Here is a 12,169-nt window from a genome sequence, read left to right as displayed (position 1 = left end):
AAAGAATATGATCAAATAAATTGCATATGACAAAGGAAAGAAACCTCACCTTAGCTTATTATTCTTCAAAGGTATTCCTTATGGTAGACCCTAACTTAATTTACTTCATACTGGCGGGTGTAGAATCAGATTTGCACCTCCGGATTCTTCCTTTTGAGACTCCCTTAGAGACTAGTTGAGCTCAGCTGATCTCCCTCTTTCTTCTACGCACTTCTCTCCCTCTCTCTCTCTCTCTGTTTTGTGTTTTGAAGCGGAATAGATTGCAGTATTTTATAGACAGCCATAAAAACTTTTGGAGACTGAATACGCCTCTTGATTGCATACGTTGTGCGTAACAACAACGTTGTTTATCGGAATAATACAGTATTGGATTCGATCCAACTTCTTGGAGGTCATCCACCATCGAGAATGGTTAGATTACTGGCCGTTAGATGATCCATCAATGGTCATCTTGTGTCCTCATTCGACAATTCTTCGATGGGGAAGACACTCATCCTCTCATGGTGGATCCGGCTCCCTTTGTTCTTTCCTCTGTCTGGCACCATCAGATGGGTTGGATTTGTGGTGGGATGGTTCGGATTGCTTTCTTGGTGCTTGCTGGGCCACCAGATCGAAGGCATCGGTCTCCTGGTGGGTTTCCTTTCTCGTCAGGTTGATAGTTTCCCATACGTTGCCGCAATCGAGTCCTCAAAAATCGACGATCTGATGTGTGCAACATCTCCCGGTTCTTTTGGACTTCAATACGTGGGTCAGATTCCTCCCTGGAAGAGTTTGGATGGTTAGGATGGGTTAATGGGTCACGTAGGAAGGTACATGATGTAGGAAAGATTGCAAGTCACGATTTCCACATTGTCACAGCGTGGGGAGGGTCAACTTGGATGAGTTGTTAGATCAGGTGGGGTCCATCTTTGTCATCTCTTGGCAGATCCACACCAATAATTTGGTTTGGGTGTTAGTGTTACATCGTGGGCCAAAATATTAGATGGATATAAGCCCTAGGTGGGCCACATGCTGTAAAAGTGTGGGAGATGGCGTGAAACTGCGTCTTCACCATGTCCGGTTTTATCGCCCACTGTTGTGGCATGCGGAAGGATACCTTTTAGGTGGTCATTTTCAAAATAGGTGGGTCCACTTATGATGGTATTTCGGAAGATCTGATCCCTTCATTAGCATGAGAACATCGTGTTGGGCCATGGGCCAAAAGATGGAATAAATTCAAGCCTTTGGCGGACCACAACACGCCTGATTATTTGAGGCTTTTCGGTCTTTAAACGTCACTGAAATCACATAACTCTATTACCTGATTGGTTGTGATATTGTGTGGGGCCCACATAATTGTTTCCTTCGAGGATCTGCTCTATCTATCCGACTTGTTACGCTAATTTAGGGCATGAGGTCAAAAATAAAATGATTCCAGTAATCAGGTGGGCCATACTACCCGTTCAAGCATCAAGAACATTCACCATTGAAACTTCAATTGAAATTCTTGTTCAACAATGCCATGCACATAGTAGCACTCATTTATGATTCTACCCTTCATATTGTCCAAACTTCTACCGTCCGTAACTCACGACTCCACTATCCAAATGTGATAAGATTTCATGGGTGGTCTTTATTTTTCACATTCTTTTTGTTATCTAAATTTGAGCCCTGATCTCTCGATGATGACTAAGATACTCTTTTAATGGTTGATACGCTCCGTAATTCAAACTAGTGTTTGTACACATCTAATTGACGAGTCACCAGGTGGTCTGGGTCTATACTCTGAGATCTTCATGATGATTGGTTTACCAAAATATTCGTGTGACCCGTTTGGCAGATCCAAACATGATGGAGGTCAGATGACTTGCTAAAAATAAGGGAACTCGATGGTTAGCATTTATATAGGTGGATGTACAGTCAGTTTCCTAAACAGATGGACATAAAGTGGTTTCTGGATTGATTAGGGGTAGGACATGTATCAAACTACGTGATCAACGGTCAGATAACTTGATTTGTGGGTGTGGAATGTTCTCAAGTGTTAGATTAGTGTCAGTGAATAGATGTAAGGTTAGGATAGTTAGGTTGGTACCGTACACATGTTAGGTTGGTATCGTACACATGTGCATATTAAGTTAAACTTCATGGTAACACTCGAGAACTTTTAATACTCGGGTATTGAAAAGTTCGTGGTGTTACACGATGTTATTGCAGAAGAGGTCGGCAAACTCTTGGATGTGGGATTCATCGAAGAGATCTCTTAGCCTGATTGGATCACCAATGTCGTCTTGGTGAAAAAGTCTAATGGGAAGTGGCGTGTTTGTGTTGATTACACCGACCTGAATAAAGACTTCTCCAAGGATAGTTTTCCTCTCCCCAGGATTGACCTGTTGGTTGACAACATGGCAGGGCGTGAACTCTTAAACTTCATGGATGCATACTCGGGCTATAAAGAAATAGCCATGCACCAGTAGGACAAGCAGAAGATGACTTTTGTCACTGACATAGGGCTCTACTGCTACAAAGTCATGCCCTTTGGGTTGAAGAACGCCAAAGTTAGATATCAATAACTTGTGAATAAGATGTTTGTTTAGAAGATCAGACACTCTATGAAGGTCTACATCGACGACATACTTGTGAAAAGCATTAAAATGGTCGACCTTGAGGAGATGTTCTCAATTTTACGACAATACCGAATGAAGCTAAACTCGACCAAGTGTGCATTTGGGGTCAGCTCGGGTAAATTCTTCGACTTCCTGGTTAGCTAGAGAGGGATCGAGGCGAATTCCGACAAAATCAAAGCCTTGCTAGACATGATCTCACCTCGGACCATCAAAGACATCCAATCTCTCACCTGAAGAGTTATCACTCTCAATCGCTTCATGTCCAAAGTCATCGACAAGTGCCTCCCCTTCTTCCAGCAACTGAAGGATAATAAGAAGACAGAGTGGACCGAGGATTGTGAACAAGCCTTCCAGCAATTAAAGCAATACTTAAGATCACCCCCACTACTTTCAAAGCCAGAGCATGGAGAACCCTTGTTGTTATACTTGACAGTCTCAGCAATGGTGATCGGCTCAACCCTTATCCAAGAATCCAGAGGAAAGTAGCTCCCTGTATATTACGTCAGTAAAGCCTTGGTCCCAGCCGAGACTAGATATCTAGATGTAGAGAAACTTGCCTTGGCCTTGATAATCTCATCTCGACACCTCTGTCCATACTTTTAAGCCCACACAATAGTGGTCTCGACTAATCAACCTCTCCGCCAAGTGCTCCAAAGGCCTGAAGTCTCAAGAAGGCTTACTAAATGGGCAATTGAGCTCAGCGAGTTCGACACTAAATATCAGCCAAAGTGCACTATCAAGGGTCAGGCGATGGTTACTTCATTATTAAATTCACTGATCGCAAGGGCCAAGATGCTTCAAATGAACCATATAAGGATGCTGACCCTGCAATTGACCCGATGGATGAGTCTGATCAGCCAATCGACACGGGCTCGTTGGCCATGACGTTTTGAGAACTGAAGCTTGACAAGTTGGTCAAAGATGCTCAGACTATTGGAGCCGACCAGCGCACCTGGACTTTGTATGTCGACGGGTTTTCCAACTCCAAGTGTGGCAGGGCCGGCATCATCCTCATAACCCCTAACCTGACCTCTATCCAGTATGCTCTACGGTTTGGGTTCTGCGTGCCTAACAATGCCACAGAATATGAAGCACTACTAGCAGGACTCAAGTTAGCGGCGATTATGGGAGCTCAGGTTCTAGAGGTCCGCTATGACTCCCAACTCATCGTTAATCAAGTTGCTAACGAATACTAAGCCAAAGAGAAGCGGATAATTGCATATTTATAAAAATCTCAAGAATTGATAGGAAAATTCCAGAGGTGTGACATCATCTTAATCCCCAAGTCAGAAAATTTGAAGGCAGACATGTTTGCGAAATTGGCATCTGCGATTGAGGAAGATATCCCGAGATCGATCCGGATTAAATTCTTAGCCGAGCCGAGCATCCATAAGGTCGACCTGGAAACCGTCCTAACCTATATATACAACCCCGAGCTGGATGGACCCGATTGTTGAATACCTTCGAGAAGGCAAGCTTCCTGACGATCGACCTGAAGAACGTAAACTCAGATCTAGGTCGGCTCGATATATGATGGTAGGGGATATCCTCTATAAGAAAGGGTACTCTCTGCCCTATCTCAGGTGTCTCCGACCAGAAGTGCCAATTACGTCCTAAAGGAAATCCATAAAGGGATATGTGGCAATCATTCTGAGAGCCAAGCCCTTGCCCACAAGATCATTCGACAAGGGTACTTCTGACTGACCATTCAAAAGGATAAGAAGTAGTATACTCAGAGGTGCGATAAGTGTCAGAAGTTCATGACTTTGCCTGATCAGCCTGCTTAGGAACTGACTCCAATGACCAGACCCTTACAATTCGCTCGATAGGGGATCGACATCATCAGCCCATTATCAATGGGTAAGGGTCAGACCCAATACACGATCATGGCGGTTGACTACTTCACCTTTGGCTAAGATTACCAAGCAAAAGATCACTAACTTTGTTTGGAAGAATATCATCTATTGGTTCAGGATTCTGCACACTATCGTCTTGGATAACGGGAGATAGTTTGATAATGAAAAGTTCTGAGATTTGTGTCGGGAGCTCAGAAGTCACAACACCTACTTGTCACCTCGACACCCCTAAGTTAACGAACATGTGGAAGCAATCAATAAGATGATAAAAACCCACCTCAAGACCAGGCTCGAGAAAGAAGAAGGTGCCTAGGCTAAAGAGCTCCCTTGCGTGCTCTAGGCTTATAGGATTACAACTCGGACATCCACGGGGGAAACTCCCTTCTCTCTGGCCTTTGGAACAAAGGCTGTTGTCTTGGTCAAAGTGGGACTCCCTCCCTACGGCACGTTTGCAATCCTACAATGAAGTCCAAAATGCCGAACAGATGACCATAAACCTCGATCTTCTTGAATAAATGAGAGAACAAGACAAGCTTAGAACCATGGCTTGACAACAGCAAGTCACTCGGTTCTACAACTCCAGAGTGAAAATCTGAAGATTCTAACCAAGAGACTTGGTGCTCTGCAAGACATTCGAAAACACTAAGGAGCCTGAGTCAGGACCCTTAGGGCTGAACTGGGAAGGACCATACCGAGTAATAGGTACAGCTCGACTTGGCACCTATTGACTCAAAGATTTAAAAGAGTAACTTTTCTTGCACCCATGGAATGTCGAGCACCTAAATATCTACTACCCGTAGGTTGCCCAGACTACGGAACGAAAGTAACCGACCTATCAAGGTCAGTGACAATAGAATTATATGTAAATCTCCTGAAATTTCATAATAAAGTCTCCTCAGTTTGAGAAAATTTCATATAAATTCTACTTTTATCTCTAGTTACTCTGTAAGACACGTATCCTAGTCCGTACCATTTCATAGGCTTCCACGGTCCTCCCCGTTTAATTTCGACAATCCGCGACCTGTAATCGGCATTTGCGAGCAACCCTAAGTCAAATCCTGTAGATCTGAGTCAACTCAACCTGAGACTTGTACCCTAGTGACCACGTCGTCGCCGTGGTTCCAATGCCGTGTCTTAATTACCGATGCGATACCTAGACCAGGAGTTGTGGGCCCACGTTCATCTCTAGGAAAACGCTGCGAGTTGCGAATTCTAAGAGAATCTCTACCCAACATCATATCAATCAATCAATCACAAGTCAAGTATAACCCATCACTCACCCATACCTTTCTCTTCACTAAGTCAAAGCAACCCATGCTTAGCCCATTCCTCTCATCCCAAAAGTTAATGAGCACCATACCCTTCATGTCATCTCTCCTTATAACACCACTCCTCTCTCTCTCTCATTTCTCACTCCATTCTAAGCTACTAAAGAGAGAAAACGTCCAAGAAATTCCTAAGGAGAGGAGAAGCTAGGTGCGGCCTACTTCCTACCCCTAAAACTCTCATCTCAACTCTCCAACCTTCATTAACTTCCATTAAAGGGAAAGTCAAGGAGTTTAGGAGTCTAAGGAGCCAAGAAGGAGCAAAATTGGTGGGTGATATTAGGATTTCCACCTTTGATCTCTATTTGAGGGCCCACTTGTGGTGGGACCCATTTGATGTATGTGTTGTAAACCGAGAGGAGCTCATAGCAGTGGAGCTCCTCCCTTCACCACTCGATTCTCTCTCTCTCTACTTGGTTTGATGGGCTGATCCAAAACCTTAGTGGGCCACCTCATGGACTTACCTTGATATGTGCGTTGTATGTTCCTGCTATCCAGCAGTGGGCCGCCCACTGTCCAGCAGCGGCGACCCACCTTATTGACTGGCTTAGATGAGGGAGAACACAAATGTCAGCTTGATCCAATGATGGTGGGCCACCACGTAGACCCACCATGATAGATGTGTTTTATCCATGCCACCGTCCAACAGGGCTTGGACATGGGACCCATCTGCATGTGTGGTAATCCACACGTCCAGCTGCTAGGGACGGTGGGTCCAATTAAATGTATGTGTTTCATCCTGTGAGGGATACCGTGATGTATGGATTTAATCCACACCGCCCGTGGGATCCTAGACGGTGGGGCCTGCTGCACGTGTGGCAGTCCACTTAACGGTGGTTGCTGGGTTATACAATTAAAAAATATATAATAATAATAATATATTATAATATATAATACTATGGTGGGCACCACGTGAGACCCACCTGATGGGAAGCTGATTGGCTAATGTACTTTACATCACCTATATAGCTGATGTATTGACGACAGCAGGTTCGGTGGGACCCACCTCCATGCATGTATTCTAAATCCATACCGTCCGTCCATTTTGCTGGTGGGCCCCACCATGAAGTATGGGTTTTATCCAAGTCGTCCTACTGCGTGACTCCACCATGATTTATCTATTGTATCCAAACCGTCTATCTGTGGACTGATCATGAGGTATGTGTTATATCCCATTATCCATTTGTAGGGCCAACGTAGTGTATGGGTCTTATCCACACCGTCCAGATGGCTGGATGATGGGACCCACTGCTGATGTATATGCTTTATATCCCCACCGTTTATTAAGTGGACTGTACAATAAAAATAGTGGAGGATTGAACGTCTATCATTGAAACCTATTTTGGGTCACAAAAGTTCTGGATCAATATGGAATTTGTTTTTCCTCTTAATCCAGGTCTTTGTGACCTTATGAAATAAAGGTTATGGTGGGCCCTGTGACTTATTTAACAGTGAAAATCATTATCTCCACTGTTATTTGCGCTATGGTCCAGATGATCTTTCAATATGATTCATTTTTGGGTAATGCTCTATAATAATCTCTAAAAATAGATGTATGGTGGAGATATAATAAAATGAAAATATAGTGTGTATATTGGGCCCGTAGGAGAGGCCCATTGTGATGTGTTTGAGGCCCATGGGTTGTGGCCCATTGTGATGTATTCAGGGCCCATGGGACGTGACCCATTTCATATATATGAGGCCCATATATTGTGGCCCATTTGATGTATATGAGGCCCATGTATTATGGCTCATTTGATGTATATGAGGCCTATGTATTGCAACCCATTTGATGCATGTGAGGCTCATATAATGAGGCCCGATGTAATGTATATGAGGCCCATGAGTGAGACCCAATGTGATGCATATGTGGCTCATGAGTGAGGCCCATCGTGATGTGTATTAGGCCCTTGAGTGAGGCCCATGGTGATGTATATTAGGCCCTTATGTGAGGCCATGGGCCCACTATACGTGTGGCTTTATGTGGGCCACTCCTTGGGAGCAATTTTGGTTAAATGTCCCCATTAATAAGCAATAATGGTTAAATGTCCACATTGTGACCTTCTCTTAGGCCTTGTTAGGCCCATTCTCATCATTCTCTTAGTGGGTTAACCCAAATCATTGAGCCCCATTGATGTTGCATGGTCCATCCTCACCGTAGATGGATGACTCTGTGCTACTGGATTTGATATATCTACAGTCGAGGGCCGATCTTTATGTTATGGTTTAGATCAACTGTTCATCTATGGACCCCGCCTTGTATATAGGCTAATTATCGATGCCGATTATCGATACCAATTATGAGTATGTAACAGCATAACATCATGATACATGCCCATACGCATCATCTGCATGCTTGATATGAGATGTGGTTGACCATTGCATATGCCATTGGGCAGGTTGTTACGGGGCTCCCTGATAGGTGAAGTTTTCCCACATGTGTGCACGGTATGTGCATGATTGATGTATGACTGGATTGTGTGACTCATGTTTCTTGCATTGTGTGTTGTGAGTGTTGTACGCCTTAGCAACATCAAGGCCATAGTCTCCACAGGCATATCGTGGATGGCCAGATGGGACACTAGAAATCTTTTTCTACATGGGGTGCTATAGATGTCCTTGGGTGAAAGTCCCTAAACCTCCGTGGCCAGGAGACGCTCCAACGTCTAGACCGAGTGGATACACAAGCGCCCGGGTGCTAAATACTAGTAAGTCGCATCTTCCACTGTGTCATGGTCGGTTGAAAGGGGGTATGGCCTTACCCGCCCGAGGGAAGGGGGCATAGCTAGGTTGAGTTTGACCAGCTCATAAATGGGTCTGCTATCGACATGCCAGGTAGATATTGGCTTGGTACTGGCCAGGTAGATAGTGAGGTCTCTTCCACTTGCATGGTTGCACATCCAGTGGGTGATGATCGGTGTAGAGTGTACTAGACCCTAGTGATGATCCCAGATATGTATAGTACTGATATGTGGACTTATTGAGTAGGAGTTGCATACTCAGCATTTTACCCATTCATTCATTCATTCATTCACTATCCACTTGGGCTGGTGGTGCATAACTAATTGTTATGTATACCTTCGCAATAGCTAGGATTTCGGTTGAGGCGCATAACTAACCTTAGATCAAGAGTTTACCACATTGAGTCTAACTATTCAAATTTAGGTATGGGACTAGTTTGGATAGAAGTTTCTTATGATGCGCCCCGTAGCTTGACATACTATGTACTATCATCCCAACTTTATACTCCAGCTTGGTCATTTCATTTATACCACATATTGCATTGCATCCTCAGCACATAGCATTTGCTTTATTATGTTTCTATATTGTATAGCCCGAATAAGGTTAATGGTATTATGGACTTGCCAAGATCTATATATTGCATTACATCCACGGCATATGACATTTTGGGTTGCTATGTCTCTGCATTTATATGGCCTAGATACGGGTAATGGTATTTGTGGACTCATCAAGATTTGCATATTGTATTGCATCCTCAGTATATGATATTGGACTTACTATGTTTCCGCATTGCTCTGATAGTGTATACTTGGCACTTACCTTGTGCACACACTTACACTACCCTCTAAGCTTTCTATAAGCTTATGCACGATAGATGCATGCAAGTGGCTTTAGGTTGCAGCAGCGTTAAGCTTGGAGCGTGCAGCGGTCTTCTGGAGCTTCGATTTTTGATATATGTATTTCCCTTTCAGCACTGTATTTAAATGTTTATATTAGTAGATATGTGTAAGCCTCAACTTTTCATGACCCGAGTATACGACTCGTTTCTCGAAACCCGAGTGTTAACCTTAAAGGATGGTTAAATTCGAGTATATTTTTTTATTCAACTATCAGAGTAAGTAGATGAGCGTATAATGGACAAATCAACATAAAGGAAAATTTCATTTACATTTGAAATATACAAGCTCTGCTCATAATGACTTATATAAATCAATGTTCTCATTCTTACACTTACAAAATGAAATAATATTATATGTTAAATAAGGTAAATTACAATAAATTTGGGATATGAATTCCTGTAGCAACCCTTAGCAATTATGATCATGCATCCTTGTCAAATATAGCTTTCTCCTTGTCAATATAAACATGAATTTCACATGGGCCACCTGTGCTACCTGTATAGTTATATATTTGATGGATAAGTAACCAACTCAGTGTGAATTCCCCTCAAGATTACACACCACCGCATTAGGTAAGAAATAATGTAAAACATCTAGACAACCAAAACAGAGTAAATGTAGTCTTATTATATGCATAGATGTGTGAATGCAATCATTGTCTCAGGTAAAACATCTAGATGGATATAGGGGTCGTCACCCATGCAATCATCGACCTGGGTAAAGCATCCAGATGGTCTATGCCCCGGGTAAAACATCCGGACGGGCATATAACTGGTCATTAGCGCAACATTCAGTGTAATCGCATGGACATAATGATCCAAGCCATCGTAATATGCCATGTATGCATGATTAGCCAACCCATTATTAGTCTATTTACAACCAGTCAATTTAAATAAGCTCAAAAGTCACTATGGGGAGCACATGGCCTAGCGTAGGCCGACGGCTCGGGCATAGTGTCCCATGACCACCATCCCCGGCCCATGAGACTACCATCTTAGGATGTTTAATGGAAACTCATCGACTAGTAGCCAATCATATTATAGTATATGGGGCTTACCATCGCATGGTTGTACTATAAAAAACATCAAACCCATATACGAAAAATATCAAAACAAAACCACATAGGACGAGTATCAAAATATGCCACATATGACAAATATCAAAACCATACGATAAAGACCATCCTTAATCACCATTGAACACAACCCTAAATGGTAGGCCCACATCAATGATCCATCTAAACCACCACTCAATAACCACTATATCGAAGGTCCATTGTAATCACCATCAATCGAGTTACATCCCAAGTATGGGTGTACATTTATAGGTGGGCGTTTCCCACTAATGTATCAGTTTAAATTCCATAAACAATCTACAAATAGTCCACTTGCATGAAATAAATATACAGGATAAACATTAAGCATGTAATATAACAATTCAATTCCAACAGTTAACATATGTGATTATAGAATGGAGATATCAATTATAAATTTTAATAAAAACTATAACTTAGGCTAATGTGAAGATGGAAAGCTCAAGGGGAAGAATCATTACCTTATAGTACGAACCACCTACCAGTGTTGCTAGAGAATGTGTGTTTCCTTAGAACCAAACCCTTCCATCAATTATAAAGTTATACCATTAGATTCAAGCTTTATACAATATCCTTGGTCAAGGTCTTAACCTAAGGTTTGGATTGTCTTGGTTTTAGGGTTTTGATGTAGAACTAGGTTTTCATCCTAGAGTTTAGGCCTACGATAAGTTTTTAGGATTTGGATTGTAGTTGGCATATGACAATTTACAATATTAATTTAATAATTGAAAAGTAATTATTAGCATTAGTATTAAAATTAACATTAGCCAATTTAGTAATAATAATCATTATGATGTCAATAATGCTATGAGCTTACTATTAATGATTGTGCCTAAGAATAATAATTAAATGACTAATATTTAATAACGGAATTTTGTTTGAAAACACTACTATCAGCATGGATAATCTACTAACGGTTAGTTGTGTTTAACAATCACAATTATTATGATAATAATAATAGCTATTAGTGGATCTAATCATGATAATAGATATTATAATCTACCACTAATGATAATATTTAAACATGATTAATAATCGCAACAACAATAGCAATACCGATTATAATAATAAATCGCACGATTTACATAGGGAGAGGGAGTCGACTTACATAGGTTGTCTTGACAAGAAGTTGGGTTTGAAGGGTCCCATGAACATGGTTATTTGGGCCCGCATTAGAGTGAACAGGCCCACTGGATGGTGATTTCAGCTTAACCTGCTGGATTTCTCCACCCTCGGATGTGGGTTGTCTTTGGGATGATTTTAGCTCACTTTTGGGCGTGATGTAAGGTCTGATTTTTGGCCAGCTCATGACTCAGATCATGGCCCGATTTTAGGCCGTTTTTGGCCCAGGGCTTTTCTCAGCCCAAGACATGGCTAATTTCAGCCCTTGATTGAAGCCCATGTAGGGACCAACTACAGTCCCACTAACAGCCCAACAGGTTGGTCCTAGCACGTAAGGCACATGATATAAGAGTCAAGCCTGTCCTTGTAACAGCCCACGCCCACACAGTACGATATTGTCCGCTTTGGGTCCCACTAGACCCGCACGGTTTTGTTCTCAGGGTTGTCCCCAAAAGGCCTCGTACTATGAAGGGTGAATCTCCACATATAACCATCACAACTTTGGACAGCGCTTCCAATGTGGGACAAG

At 42.4% G+C, this 12,169-nt stretch overlaps 1 long non-coding RNA gene across 1 annotated transcript; it reads right to left on the bottom strand.

Annotated features, from left to right (window-relative positions):
* Positions 1–9,904: 9,904 nt before the first annotated feature.
* On the bottom strand, positions 9,905–11,702 carry LOC131254025 (uncharacterized). Its single transcript, XR_009175442.1, has 3 exons — positions 11,627–11,702; positions 10,980–11,040; positions 9,905–9,920 (listed from the first exon to the last, which is right to left on the bottom strand). It is a non-coding gene; the product is annotated as an uncharacterized LOC131254025 (long non-coding RNA).
* Positions 11,703–12,169: the final 467 nt, after the last annotated feature.

This window comes from Magnolia sinica, chromosome 8, assembly GCF_029962835.1.
Source record: "Magnolia sinica isolate HGM2019 chromosome 8, MsV1, whole genome shotgun sequence".
In the NCBI taxonomy this organism is placed as follows: Eukaryota; Viridiplantae; Streptophyta; class Magnoliopsida; order Magnoliales; family Magnoliaceae; genus Magnolia; species Magnolia sinica.
This window is presented reverse-complemented; position numbering and strand designations above follow the sequence as displayed.